General features: G+C 37.1%; 2 non-coding genes across 2 annotated transcripts; one reads left to right on the forward strand and one right to left on the reverse strand.

Moving 5' to 3' along the window:
- The first annotated feature begins 3,050 nt into the window (after window positions 1-3,050).
- Window positions 3,051-3,154, forward strand: LOC112700021 (small nucleolar RNA R71). The gene has a single exon (XR_003152947.1). It is a non-coding gene; the product is annotated as a small nucleolar RNA R71 (small nucleolar RNA).
- A 9,641-nt stretch (window positions 3,155-12,795) lies between these two features.
- LOC112700541 (small nucleolar RNA R71) lies at window positions 12,796-12,903 on the reverse strand. Its single transcript, XR_003153448.1, has one exon. It is a non-coding gene; the product is annotated as a small nucleolar RNA R71 (small nucleolar RNA).
- Window positions 12,904-13,461: the final 558 nt, after the last annotated feature.

Genomic DNA, 13,461 nt, shown 5'->3' on the forward strand with positions numbered 1-13,461 from the left:
AACCTCTCTCAACAGAAAAGGCAACATACTTGATATGTTGAATCAAATCATTAATTGATAGCAAGTATCTTTGAAAATAGAAAGAAATCAAAAAGATTTGATTTTGAAAAAGATTTGATTTTGAAAAACTTTGAAAACTGAAAAAAAATCTGCGTTAAAAACAAAATCTTCCCTCTTGTGCCATCCTGGCGTTAAACGCCCAGAATGGTGCACATTCTGGCGTTTAACGCCCAAAACTATACCCTTTTGGGCGTTAAACGCCCAACCAGGTACCCTGGCTGGCGTTTAAACGCCAGTCTGTCCTTCTTCACTGGGCGTTTTGAACGCCTAGCTTTTTCTGTGTAATTCCTCTGCTGTATGTTCTGAATCTTCAATTCTCTGTATTATTGACTTTGAGAAGACACAAATTAAAAATATTTTTGGATTTTTAATAATAAGGAAAAATCAAAATGCAACAAAAATCAAATAACAATGCATGCAAGACACCAAACTTAGCAGTTTGTATACTACTGACACTAATGAGAATGCATATGAGACACACAAAACACTCAAGTCAAGAGAATTTAAAGATTAGAGTAAGAAATCATCAAGAACATCTTGAAGATCACTAAGACACATGAATGAATGCATGCAATTGACACCAAACTTAACATGAGACACTAGACTCAAACAAGAAATATTTTTGGATTTTATGACTTTGTAAAATTTTTTTTTGTGATTTTCGAAAATTAAGTGGAAAAAGAAGATAAAGGTATCAAAATTCTTAATGAGAACTCCAGGAATCATGCAATGTTTAGTCTAAGACTCCGGTCCAGGAATTAGACATGGCTTCACAGCCAGCCAAGCTTTCAAGGAAAGCTTCGGTCCAAAACACTAGACATGGCCAATGGCCAGCCAAGCCTTAGCAGATCACTGCTCCAACAGCAAGATTGATAAAAATCAACAAGCTCTTGTGATGATAAGTTGAAACCTCGGTCCAATGAAATTAGACATGGCTTCACAGCCAGCCAGACTTCAACAAATCATCATGAAACTCTAGAATTCATCTTCAAGAATTCCGAAAAAAAAAATACCTAATCTAAGCAACAAGATGAACCGTCAGTTGTCCAAACTCAACAATCCCCGGCAACGGCGCCAAAAACTTGGTGCTGTTGCCGGATCAGAAATTTGGCACTGATGTTACCGGACCAAAAGCTTGCCGAAAACTCGAACAATCCCCGGCAACGGCGCCAAAAACTTGGTGGACGAAATTGTGATCACTACAACTTCGCACAACTAACCAGCAAGTGTACTGGGTCGTCCAAGTAATAAACCTTACACGAGTAAGGGTCGATCCCACAGAGATTGTTAGTATGAAGCAAGCTATGGTCACCTTGTAAATCTTAGTCAGGCAAACTCAAATGGGTATGGTGATAAACGCATAAAACATAAAAATAAAGATAGAGATACTTATGTAATTCATTGGTAGGAATTTCAGATAAGCGTATGAAGATGCCTTCCCTTCCGTCTCTCTGCTTTCCTACTGTCTTCATCCAATCCTTCTTACTCCTTTCCATGGCAAGCTTAAGCAAGGGTTTCACCGTTGTCAGTGGCTACCTCCCATCCTCTCAGTGGAAATGTTCAACGCACCCTGTCACGGCACGGCTATCCATCTGTCGGTTCTCGATCAGGCCGGAATAGAATCCAGTGATTCTTTTGCGTCTGTCACTAACGCCTCGCCCTCAGGAGTTTGAAGCACGTCACAGTCATTCAATCATTGAATCCTACTCAGAATACCACAGACAAGGTTAGACCTTCCGAATTCTCTTGAATGCCGCCATTAGTTCTAGCCTATACCACGAAGACTCTGATCTCACGGAATGGCTGGCTCGTTTGTCAGGCGAGCACTCGGTTGTCAGGCGATCAACCATGCATCGTGTATCAGGAATCCAAGAGATATTCACCCAATCGAAGGTAGAACGGAGGTGGTTGTCAGTCACACGTTCATAGGTGAGAATGATGATGAGTGTCACGGATCATCACATTCATCAAGTTGAAGAACAAGTGATATCTTAGAACAAGAACAAGCGAAATTGAATAGAAGAACAATAGTAATTGCATTAATACTCGAGGTACAGCAGAGCTCCACACCTTAATCTATGGTGTGTAGAAACTCCACCGTTGAAAATACATAAGAACAAAAGTGATCATTGGCTTCAGTCCCAGAGAGGGAACCAGAAGAACCAAGATGAAAATACAATAGTAAAAGGTCCTACTTATAGAGAACTAGTAGCCTAGGGTTTACAGAGATGAGTAAATGACATAAAAATCCACTTCCGGGCCCACTTGGTGTGTGCTTGGGCTGAGCATTGAAGCATTTTCGTGTAGAGACTCCTCCTGGAGTTAAACGCCAGCTTTGGTGCCAGTTTGGGCGTTTAACTCCCATTCTTGTGCCAGTTCCGGCGTTTAACGCTGGAATTCCTGAGGGTGACTTTGAATGCTGGTTTGGGCCATCAAATCTTGGGCAAAGTATGGACTATCATATATTGCTGGAAAGCCCAGGATATCTACTTTCCAACGCCGTTGAGAGCACGCCAATTGGGCTTCTGTAGCTCCAGAAAATCCACTTCGAGTGCAGGGAGGTCAGAATCCAACAGCATCTGCAGTTCTTTTTAGTCTCTGAATCAGATTTTTGCTCAGGTCCCTCAATTTCAGCCAGAAAATACCTGAAATCACAGAAAAACACACAAACTCATAGTAAAGTCCAGAAAAGTGAATTTTAACTAAAAACTAATAAAAATATACTAAAAACTAACTAGATCATACTAAAAACATACTAGAAATAATGCCAAAAAGCGTACAAATTATCCGCTCATCAGCGTCCCATTATTCACGAAATTCCTCTCAGAAGTGTACATGAATTGGTTATTTTCAACCATGTCAATAAGTTCTTGAGCTTTTGCAGGCGTTTTCTTTAGGTGAAGGATCCATCTGCAGAGTGGTCCAATGACATCTTGGAAAACTCAGATAGACCATAATAGAATATATCTAATATGGTCCACTCTAAAAACATGTCAGAAGGACACTTTTTGGTCATCTGCTTGTATCTTTCCCAAGCTTCATAGAGGCATTCACCATCTTTTTGCTTGAAGGTCTGAACATCCACTCTAAGCTTGCTCAGCTTTTGAGGAGGAAAGAATTTATCCAAGAAGGCCGTGACCAGCTTATCCCAGGAGTCTAGGCTATCTTTAGGTTGAGAGTCCAACCATGTTCTAGCTCTATCTCTTACAGCAAAAAGGAAAAACATGAGCCTGTAGACTTCAGGATTTACTCCATTCATCTTTACAGTCTCACAGATCTACAAGAACTCAGTTAAAAACTGATAGGGATCTTCTGATGAAAGTCCATGAAACTTGCAGTTTTGTTGCATTAGAGCAACTAGTTGAGGTTTCAGCTCAAAGTTGTTTGCTCCAATGGTAGGAATTGAGATGCTTCTTCCATCAAACTTGGACGTGGGTTTAGTAAAATCACCAAGCATCCTCCTTGCATTATTGTTGTTGGGTTCGGCTGCCATCTCCTTCTCTTGTTCAAAAATTTCAGAAAGGTTACCTCTGGATTGTTGTAATTTAGCTTCTCTTAGTTTCCTTTTTAGAGTCCTTTCAGGTTCAGGATCAGCTTCAACAAGAGTGTCTTTTTCCTTGTTCCTGCTCATATGAAAGAGAAAAGAACAAGAAAAGAAGAGGAATCCTCTATGTCATAGTAAAGAGGATCCTTATTATTAGTAGAAGAAGAAAAGAATAAAGAAAGGAGAATCCAAACACAAGGATAAGGATAGAGGCAGTGATTGGAGATGAAGAGAGGTGAAGAGAAGTGTTAGTAAACAAATAAATAAATAGAAGAAGATGAGAGAGAGAATTCAAAAATTAATTTTGAAAAGGAGTTAATGATTTTCGAAAATTAAAGGTGAGATATAATTAAAATTAAAATTTAAAACAATTAGTTAATTTAAAAAGAATTTTGAAAAAGGGATGAGATATTTTCGAAAATTAGAGAGGGTAAAGTAGTTAGGTGGTTTTGAAAAAGATAAGAAACAAACAAAATGTTGATTAGTTAGTTGAAAAAGATATTAAAAATCAAATTTGAAAAGATAAGAAGATAAGATAAGATAAGATATTTTAAAATCAAATTTTTGAAAAAGATAAAATTTTGAAAAAGATATGATATAAAAGATAAGATAAGATAGATTTAATTTTTTTAAAAATTAAAATTAATTACTTAACTAACAAGAAACTAAAAGATAAGATTCTAGAATTTAAAGATTGAACCTTTCTTAACAAGAAAGTAACAAACTTCAAATTTTTGAATCAATCATATTACTTGTTAGTATAATTTTCGAAAATCAAGATAAAATTAAGAAAAATATTTTTGAAAAATATTTAAAAAGATTTTCGAAAATTAAATAAAAAGGATTTAATTTTTGAAAAAGATTTTGAAAAGATAAGATTTTTAAAATTGAAAATTTGACTTGACTTATAAGAAACAACTAATTTTAAAATTTTTTGACTAAGTCAACTCAAATTTTTGAAAATTATGAGAAAATTAAGGAAAAGATATTTTTTATTTTTGAATTTTTAATTATGAGAGAGAAAAACATAAAAATGACTCACAACATGAAAATTATGAATCAAAACGCATGATGCATGCAAGAACACTATGAATGTCAAGATGAACACCAAGAACACTTTGAAGATCATGATGAACATCAAGAACAAATTTTTGAAAAATTTTTGATGCAAAGAAAACATGCAAGATACCAAACTTAGAAATCTTTAATGCTTGGACTCTAACAAACGAAAAATGCATATGATAAACAACAAAAAATACAAAACAAGAAAACATCAAGATCAAACAAGAAGACTTATCAAGAACAACTTGAAGATCATTAAGAACACCATGAATGCATGAATGTTTCGAAAAAAATGCAAGAACAATATGAATATGCAATTGACACCAAACTTAAAAGTTGACTCAAGACTCAAACAAGAAACAAAAAATATTTTTGATTTTTTTACGATTTTATGATTTTTTTGTATTTTCTTAATAAATTTTTCGAAAATATTCTTTAGAAAAATGAAAATAAAGAAAATTTTTTTTGAAAGATTTTTTTGAAAAGTTTTTGAAATTAAAACAAAAAGAAAATTACCTGATCTAAGCAACAAGACGAACCGTCAGTTGTCCATACTCGAACAATCCCCAGCAATGGCGCCAAAAACTTGGTGGACGAAATTGTGATCATCAACAATGGCTCCAAAGACTTGGTGCTCTCAAACATAAATCACACTTTGTCACAACTCCGCACAACTAACCAGCAAGTGTACTGGGTCGTCCAAGTAATACCTTACGTGAGTAAGGGTCGATCCCACAGAGATTGTTGGTATGAAGCAAGCTATGGTCATCTTGTAAATCCCAGTCAGGCGGATTTAACTAATTTAAGAGATTATTGGTTTTTCGAATAATAATAATAAATTAAATATAAAATAAAGATAAAGTTACTCATGTAATCCAATAGTGGAAATTTCAGATAGGTGTATGGAGGTACTGTGTTCCTTCTAAATCTCTACTTTTTCTACTGTCTTTATCCAATCTTTGTCACTCCTTTCTATGGCAAGCTGTATGTAGGGCATCACTGTTGTCAATGGCTACATCCCATCCTCTCAGTGAAAATGGTCCAAATGCTCTGTCATAGCACGGTTTATCATCTGTCGGTTCTCGATCATGTTGGAATAGAATCCCTTGATTCTTTTGCGTTTGTCATCACGCCCAACAATTGCGAGTTTGAAGCTCGTCACAGTCATTCAATCCCGGAATCCTACTTAGAATACCACAGACAAGGTTAGACTTTCCGGATTCCCATGAATGCCGCCATCAATTTTAGCTTATACCACGAAGATTCTGTTTAAGGAATCCAAGAGATATGCGCCCGGTTTAAGGTAGAACGGAAGTGGTTGTTAGTCACGCGTTCATAGGTGAGAATGATGATGAGTGTCACGGATCATCACCTTTCTCATGTTGAAGTGCAATGAATATCTTGGAATAGGAATAAATTGAATTGAATAGAAAATAGTAGTAATTGCATTGAAACTTGAGGTACAGCAGAGCTCCACACCCTTAATCTATGGTGTGCAGAAACTCTACCATTGAAAATACATAAGTGATGAAGGTCCAGGCATAGCCGAATGGCCAGCCCCCATGAAAGACTGAATAATACAATCGAAGACGTCTGATACACTAGTAAAAAGTTCTATTTATACTAAACTAGCTACTAGAGTTTACAGAAATAAGTAATTGATGCATAAATTCACTTTCGGGGCCCACTTGGTGTGTGGTTGGGCTAAGCTTGATCTATGATGAGAGAACTTTTGCGTGGTCTAGAAATTTGCGGATAAATCCTCGTTGCAAGTATAGTTTCTAAACCTTCAAAAGTCCTTTCATACAAATGTTTTGGTTGTCACAAGTAACAAACCCCCTTGAAATTGATAACCGAGTATTCAAACCTCAGGTCGTCTTCTCAAGGAATTGCAGGGAGGTATGTTCTTATTATTGGTTATGAGTTTGTAAATTAGGGGTTTTAGAAATTAGGGAGCAGTATGTTGCATAAGAAGAAATAAAATAAATAAATAACTATAAAATAAACTCTTGGCAAGGTACGAAAATAGGAAGTCCTATCCTGGTTATCCTTATCAATTGTAAAGAGAATTGGATTCTTCTCCCACTTTGTTAACCTCTAACTATGAAGGTAAGTTATGTGGATGAATTAATTCTGATTCCTCAGGTCCTAGTCTTTCCTTAGGAAAGACTAGAGTTATTGGAACTTGAATTAATTCTTGAAGAATTCCAATTTTCAATCAACAATGAGTTTGATAACTCAAGGGTCACCAATTATTTAACCAAAGCCGAAAGGGAAAAACAAATGTAAATTGAATTGAAAGCAATCTTAAATAGAATAAAACAATCATAATCTGAAATACCTCAAAATGCATTAATAAAAGAAATCAATTCTAACATGAAGTTCGTAAACCAACATTAACAAACTAAAATAAAATAATAGAATAAATAAAGAACCCGGGATTGAGAGCCACTCCTAAAACTAAGAGAAATCCTAAATCCTAATACTAAGAGAGAGGAGAGAACCTCTCTCTCTAAAAACTACATCTAAAACATGAAAAGTGAATTATGAGAGCCTCCTCATGAATGAATGGATTCCCCCACTTTATAGCCTCTAATCTGTGTTTTTTGGGCCGCAAACTGGGTTAAAAACAGCTCAGAAATCGCCCTCAGCATATTCTGGTACGTACAGGTCACGGAAAAGTGACGCGGCCGCATGGCTCACGCGGCCGCGCGGGTTGTGTTCCTGCCAGGTCACGCGTCCGCGTGACCCACGTATTCGCGTCGCCTGGCGTCGGGGCAGCTATGGCAAATTATATATCAAATCGAAGTCCCGAACGTTAGCTTTTCAATGCAACTGGAACCGCGTCGTTTAGAACCTCTATAGCTAAAGTTATAGCCGTTTGAGTGCAAAGAGGTCAGGCTGGACAGCTTAGCAATTTCTCCAACTTCTTGTATTCCTTCCACTTTTGCATGCTTCCTTTCCATCCTCTGAGCCATTCCTGTCCTGTAATCTCTGAAATCACTTAACACACATATCAAGGCATCTAATGATAATAAGAGAGGATTAATAATAAGCAAATATAAGATCAAAGAAGCACGTTTTCAATCATAGTACAAAATCAGGAAGGAAATATAAAACTATGCAAATATTATGAATAAGCGGGTAAAGAGTTGATAAAATCCACCCAATTGAGCACAAGATAAACCATAAAATAGTGGTTTATCAATCTATCCACGAGCTGAGGCTTCTCTTGGAGTTGAACGCCAAGTTGTAACGTGTTTTGGGCGTTCAACTCTGGTTCGTGACGTATTTCCGGCGTTTGACTCTAGAATGCAGCATGAAACTGGCGTTGAGCGCCAGTTTATGTCATCTAATTACGAATAAAGTATGAACTATTATATATTGCTGGAAAGCGCTGGATGTCTACTTTCGAAGGCCGTTTAGAGCGCACCATTTGGAGTTCTGTAGCTCCAGAAAATCCATTTTGAGTGCAGGGAGGTTAGATTCCAACAGCATCAGCAGTCCTTTGTCAGCCTCCTATCAGAGTTTTGCTCAGGTCCCTCAATTTCAGCCAGAAAATACCTGAAATCACAGAAAAACACACAAACTCATAGTAAAGTCCAGAAATGTGAATTTAGCATAAAAACTAATGAAAACATCCCTAAAAATAGCTAGATTATACTAAAAACTATCTAAAAGCAATGCCAAATAGCGTATAAATTATCCGCTCATCAAAGTACTTCCTTTGTCAGGGGGTAGTAGAGGTTTAAGGACCTTGATAATCATGTAATTCTTCTGTAACCTCAGCACCAATTTGCCTTTTTCAGCATCAGAGAGGTTTCTTCCAATAGAGAGAGACCATTGCTCCAAAACCTTAACAAAAGGAATATTGAATTGCAACTACTTAGAGCCTTCCAAAGACTGTGAGCAGTGCTTGTCCTTGGTCTCCTTTTGGGGCTTGTGAGGGTGTGGTACTTCAGGCTTTCTTCCCATAAGAGGGTCATGTAATAGTGTGCTTTCAACCTCTCTTTGAGCCTCTTCTTCATTTAGTTCATCAATAGTGCGTACCACCTTAGGCTCAACCTCCTTCGTATTAATGAGGGCCTGACACTCTTCTCTTGGATCAACTCTATGTCTCTAGGAAGAGTGATAAACCCCTATTTTATGATTCATCTTGTGCTTAAATTGAGTGTTTTATCAAATCTTCACCCACTTATTCATGTAAATTGCATGGTTTTACTATTTCTTCCTTGTTTTATGATATATGAGAAACATGTTTCCTATACTTTAAAAATATTAAATTTAATTATCCTTTATTACCATTCGATGCCGTGATTTGTGTGTTAAGTATTTTCAGGTTTCATAGGGCAGGAATGACTTAGAGGACAGAAAGAAAACACGCAAAAATGGAAGGAAAGCACAAAAATGGAGTTTTGAAGAAAAAGTAGCGAGACGAATGCATGGACGACGCGGACGCATGTGATGAGCGGATAATTTGTACGCTTTTTGGCATTGTTTTTAGTATGTTTTTAGTATGATCTAGTTAGTTTTTAGTATATTTTTATTAGTTTTTAGTTAAAATTCACTTTTCTGGACTTTACTATGAGTTTGTGTATTTTTCTGTGATTTCAGGTATTTTCTGGCTGAAATTGAGGGACTTGAGCAAAAATCTGATTCAGAGACTAAAAAGGACTGCAGATGCTGTTTGATTTTGACCTTCCTGCACTCGAAGTGGATTTTCTGGAGCTACAGAAGCCCAATTGGCGTGATCTCAACGGCGTTGAAAAGTAGACATCCTGGGCTTTCCAGCAATATATGATAGTCTATACTTTGCCCAAGATTTGATGGCCCAAACCGGCGTTCAAAGTCACCATCAGAATTCCCAGCGTTAAACGCCGGAACTGGCACAAGGATGGGAGTTAAACGCCCAAACTGGCATGAAAGCTGGCGTTTAACTCCAAGAAGAGTCTCTACACGAAAATGCTTCAATGCTCAGCCCAAGCACACACCAAGTAGGCCCGGAAGTGAATTTTTATGTCATTTACTCATCTCTGTAATCCCTAGGCTACTAGTTCTCTATAAGTAGGACCTTTTACTATTGTATTTTCATCTTCTGATCTTTGGAATCTTTTGATCTTTAGATCTTTTGATCATGTTTTTATGATTGAACCCTCTTTGGGAGGCTGGCCATTCGGCCATGCCTAGACCTTGTTCTTATGTATTTTCAACGGTGGAGTTTCTACACACCATAGATTAAGGTGTGGAGCTCTGCTGTACCTCAAGTATTAATGCAATTACTATTGTTCTTCTATTCAATTCCGCTTGTTCTTGTTCCAAGATATCACTTGTTCTTCAACTTGATGAATGTGATGATCAGTGACACTCATCATCATTCTCACCTATGAACGTGTGCCTGACAACCACCTCCGTTCTACCTTAGATTGGGTGGATATCTCTTGGATTCTTTAACCGGAATCTTCGTGGTATAAGCTAGAATTGATGGCAGCATTCAAGATAATCCGGAAGGTCTAAACCTTGTCTGTGGTATTCTGAGTAGGATTCAACGATCGAATGACTGTGACGAGCTTCAAACTCGCGATTGTGGGGCGTTAGTGACAGACGCAAAAGAATCACTGGATTCTATTCCGACATGATCGATAACCGACAGCTGGATAGCCGTGCCGTGACAGGGTGCGTTGAACATTTCCATTGAGAGGATGGGAGGTAGCTACTGACAACGGTGAAACCCTTGCATACAGCTTGCCATGGAAAGGAGTAAGAAGGATTGGATGAAGATAGTAGGAAAGCAGAGAGACGGAAGGGACCAAGCATCTTCATACGCTTATCTGAAATTTCCACCAATGAAATACATAAGTATATCTATCTTTATCTTTATGTTTTATTCATCATTCATAACCATTTGAGTTTGCCTGACTAAGATTTACAAGGTGACCATAGCTTGCTTCATACCAACAATCTCTGTGGGATCGACCCTTACTCGCGTAAGGTTTATTACTTGGACGACCCAGTACACTTGCTGGTTAGTTGTGCGAAGTTGTGTTTATGACATGGTATTGAACACCAAGTTTTTGGATTCATTACCGGGGATTATTTGATTTGTGAAAAGTATTGATCACAATTTCGTGCACAAAGTTTTTGGCGCCGTTGCCGGGGATTGTTGAGTTTGGACAACTGACGGTTCGTCTTGTTGCTTAGATTAGGTATTTTTCTTCAGAGTTCTTAAGAATGAATTCTAGTGTTTCAAGGTGATGTTCTTATCATCACCAAAGCTGATTGATTTTCATCAATTTAGCTCTTGAATGCAATGTCCTGCTGAAGCTTGTTCAGCCATGTCTAATTTCTTTAGACTAAAGCTTTAGACTAACATTGCATGATTCCTAGAATTCTCATTAAGAATTTTGATACCTTTATTTTCTTTTTCCACTTAATTTTCGAAAAAGAAAATCCAAAAATATTTCTTGTTTGAGTCTAGAGTCTCATGTTAAGTTTGGTGTCAATTGCATGTTTCTGTTCTTCTTGCATTCATTCATGTGTCTTCAGTGATCTTCAAGATGTTCTTGATGATTTCATTACTTTGATCTTTAAATTCTCTTGACTTGAGTGTTTGTGTTTCTCATATGCATTCTCATCTTGTTAGTGTCAGTAGTATACAAACTGCTAAGTTTTGTGTCTTGCATGCATTGTTATTTGATTTTAGTTGCATTTTGATTATTCCTTATTATTAAAAATCCAAAAATATTTTTAATTTGTGTCTTTTCAAGTCAATAATACAGAGAATTGAAGATTCAGAACATACTGCAGAGGAATTACACAGAAGAAGCTGGGCGTTCAAAATGCCCAGTGAGGAAGGCAAACTGGCGTTTAAACGCCAGCCAGGGTGCCTGGCTGGGCGTTTAACGCCCAAAAGGGTAGTGGTTTGGGCTTTAAACGCCAGAATGTGCACCATTCTGGGCGTTTAACGCCAGGATGGCACAAGAGGGAAGATTCTGTTTTCAGTTCAATTTTTTCAAGTTTTCAAAATCTTTTCAAAATCAAATCTTTTTCAAATCAAATATTTTCAGTCAAATCTTTTTCAAAATCAATTTCTTTCCTTTTTCAAAAATGCTTGCTATCAATTAATGATTTGATTCAACATTTCAAGTATGTTGTCTTTTCTGTTGAGAAAGATTTAATGTTTGAATCATATCTTTTCTTGTTAGCCAAGTTATTAATTTTTAAAATAAAATCTTTTTAAAATATTTTTCAAATCATATCTTCTCAATCACATCTTTTTAAAATCAATCATATCTTTTTGATTTTTAATTTCAAACCTTTTTCAAAAATCACTTGATTTCTTTCCCACTTTTTGTTTTCGAAAATTATCAATCAGTTTTTCAAAACGTTTTTAAAATATTTTTAAATTATTTTCGAAAATTTCTTCCCCTCTTCTCACATCCTTCTATTTATGGACTAACACTATTCCTTAATACACAATTCGAACTCCATCTTTCTTGATAAGTTCGAATTTTCTAACTCTTCCTTCCATTTTTCTTTTCCTCTGACACCTCAAGGAATCTCTATACTGTGACATAGAGGATTCCATATTTTCTTGTTTTCTTCTCTTTCATATGAGCAGGAGCAAAGACAAAAGCATTCTTGTTGAGGCTGATCCTGAACCTGAAAGGACCTTGAAGCGGAAACTAAGAGAAGCTAAGGCACAACTCTCTGTAGAGGACCTAACAAGAAATCTTCAAAGAAGAAGAACCCATGGCAGCCGAAAACAACAACAATGCCAACAATGCAAGGAAGGTACTAGGTGACTTTACTGCACCTACTCCCGACTTCTATGGGAGAAGCATCTCTATCCCTGCCATTGGAGCAAACAACTTTGAGTTTAAGCCTCAATTAGTTTCTCTAATGCAACAGAATTGCAAGTTCCATGGACTTCCATTGGAAGATCCTCATCAGTTTTTAGCTGAGTTCTTGCAAATCTGTGACACTGTCAAGACTAATGGGGTTGACCCTGAGGTCTACAGACTTATGCTATTCCCTTTTGCTGTAAGAGACAGAGCTAGGATATGGTTGGACTCCCAACCTAAAGAAAGGCTGAACTCTTGGCAAAGTTCTTTCCACCTCAAAAATTGAGTAAGCTTAGAGTGGAAGTCCAAACCTTCAGACAGAAGGAAGGAGAATCCCTCTATGAAGCTTGGGAAAGATACAAACAATTAATCAGAAAGTGTCCTTCTGACATGCTTTCTGAATGGAGCATCATAGGTATTTTCTATGATGGTCTGTCTGAACTGTCCAAGATGTCTTTGGATAGCTCTGCTGGAGGATCTTTTCATCTGAAGAAGACGCCTACAGAAGCTCAAGAACTAATTGAAATGGTTGCAAATAACCAATTCATGTACACTTCTGAAAGGAATCCTGTGAACAATGGGACTAATCAGAAGAAAGGAGTTCTTGAGATTGATACTCTGAATGCCATATTGGCTCAGAACAAAATATTGACTCAGCAAGTCAATTTGATTTTTCAAAGTCTGTCTGGAATGCAAAATGTACCAGGCAGTACTAAGGAAGCTTCATCTGAAGAAAAGCTTATGATCATGAGAACCCTTCAATGGAAGAGGTGAATTACATGGGAGAACCCTATCGAAACACCTATAATCCTTCATGGAGAAATCATCCAAATCTCTCATGGAAGGATCAACAGAGACCTCAACAAGGTTTCAACAACAATAATGGTGGAAGAAACAGGTTTATCAATGGCAAGCCTTTTCCATCATCTTCTCAGCAACAGACAGAGAGTTCTA

The sequence above is a fragment of the Arachis hypogaea genome, chromosome 6 (genome assembly GCF_003086295.3).
Source record: "Arachis hypogaea cultivar Tifrunner chromosome 6, arahy.Tifrunner.gnm2.J5K5, whole genome shotgun sequence".
Taxonomy (NCBI): Eukaryota; Viridiplantae; Streptophyta; class Magnoliopsida; order Fabales; family Fabaceae; genus Arachis; species Arachis hypogaea.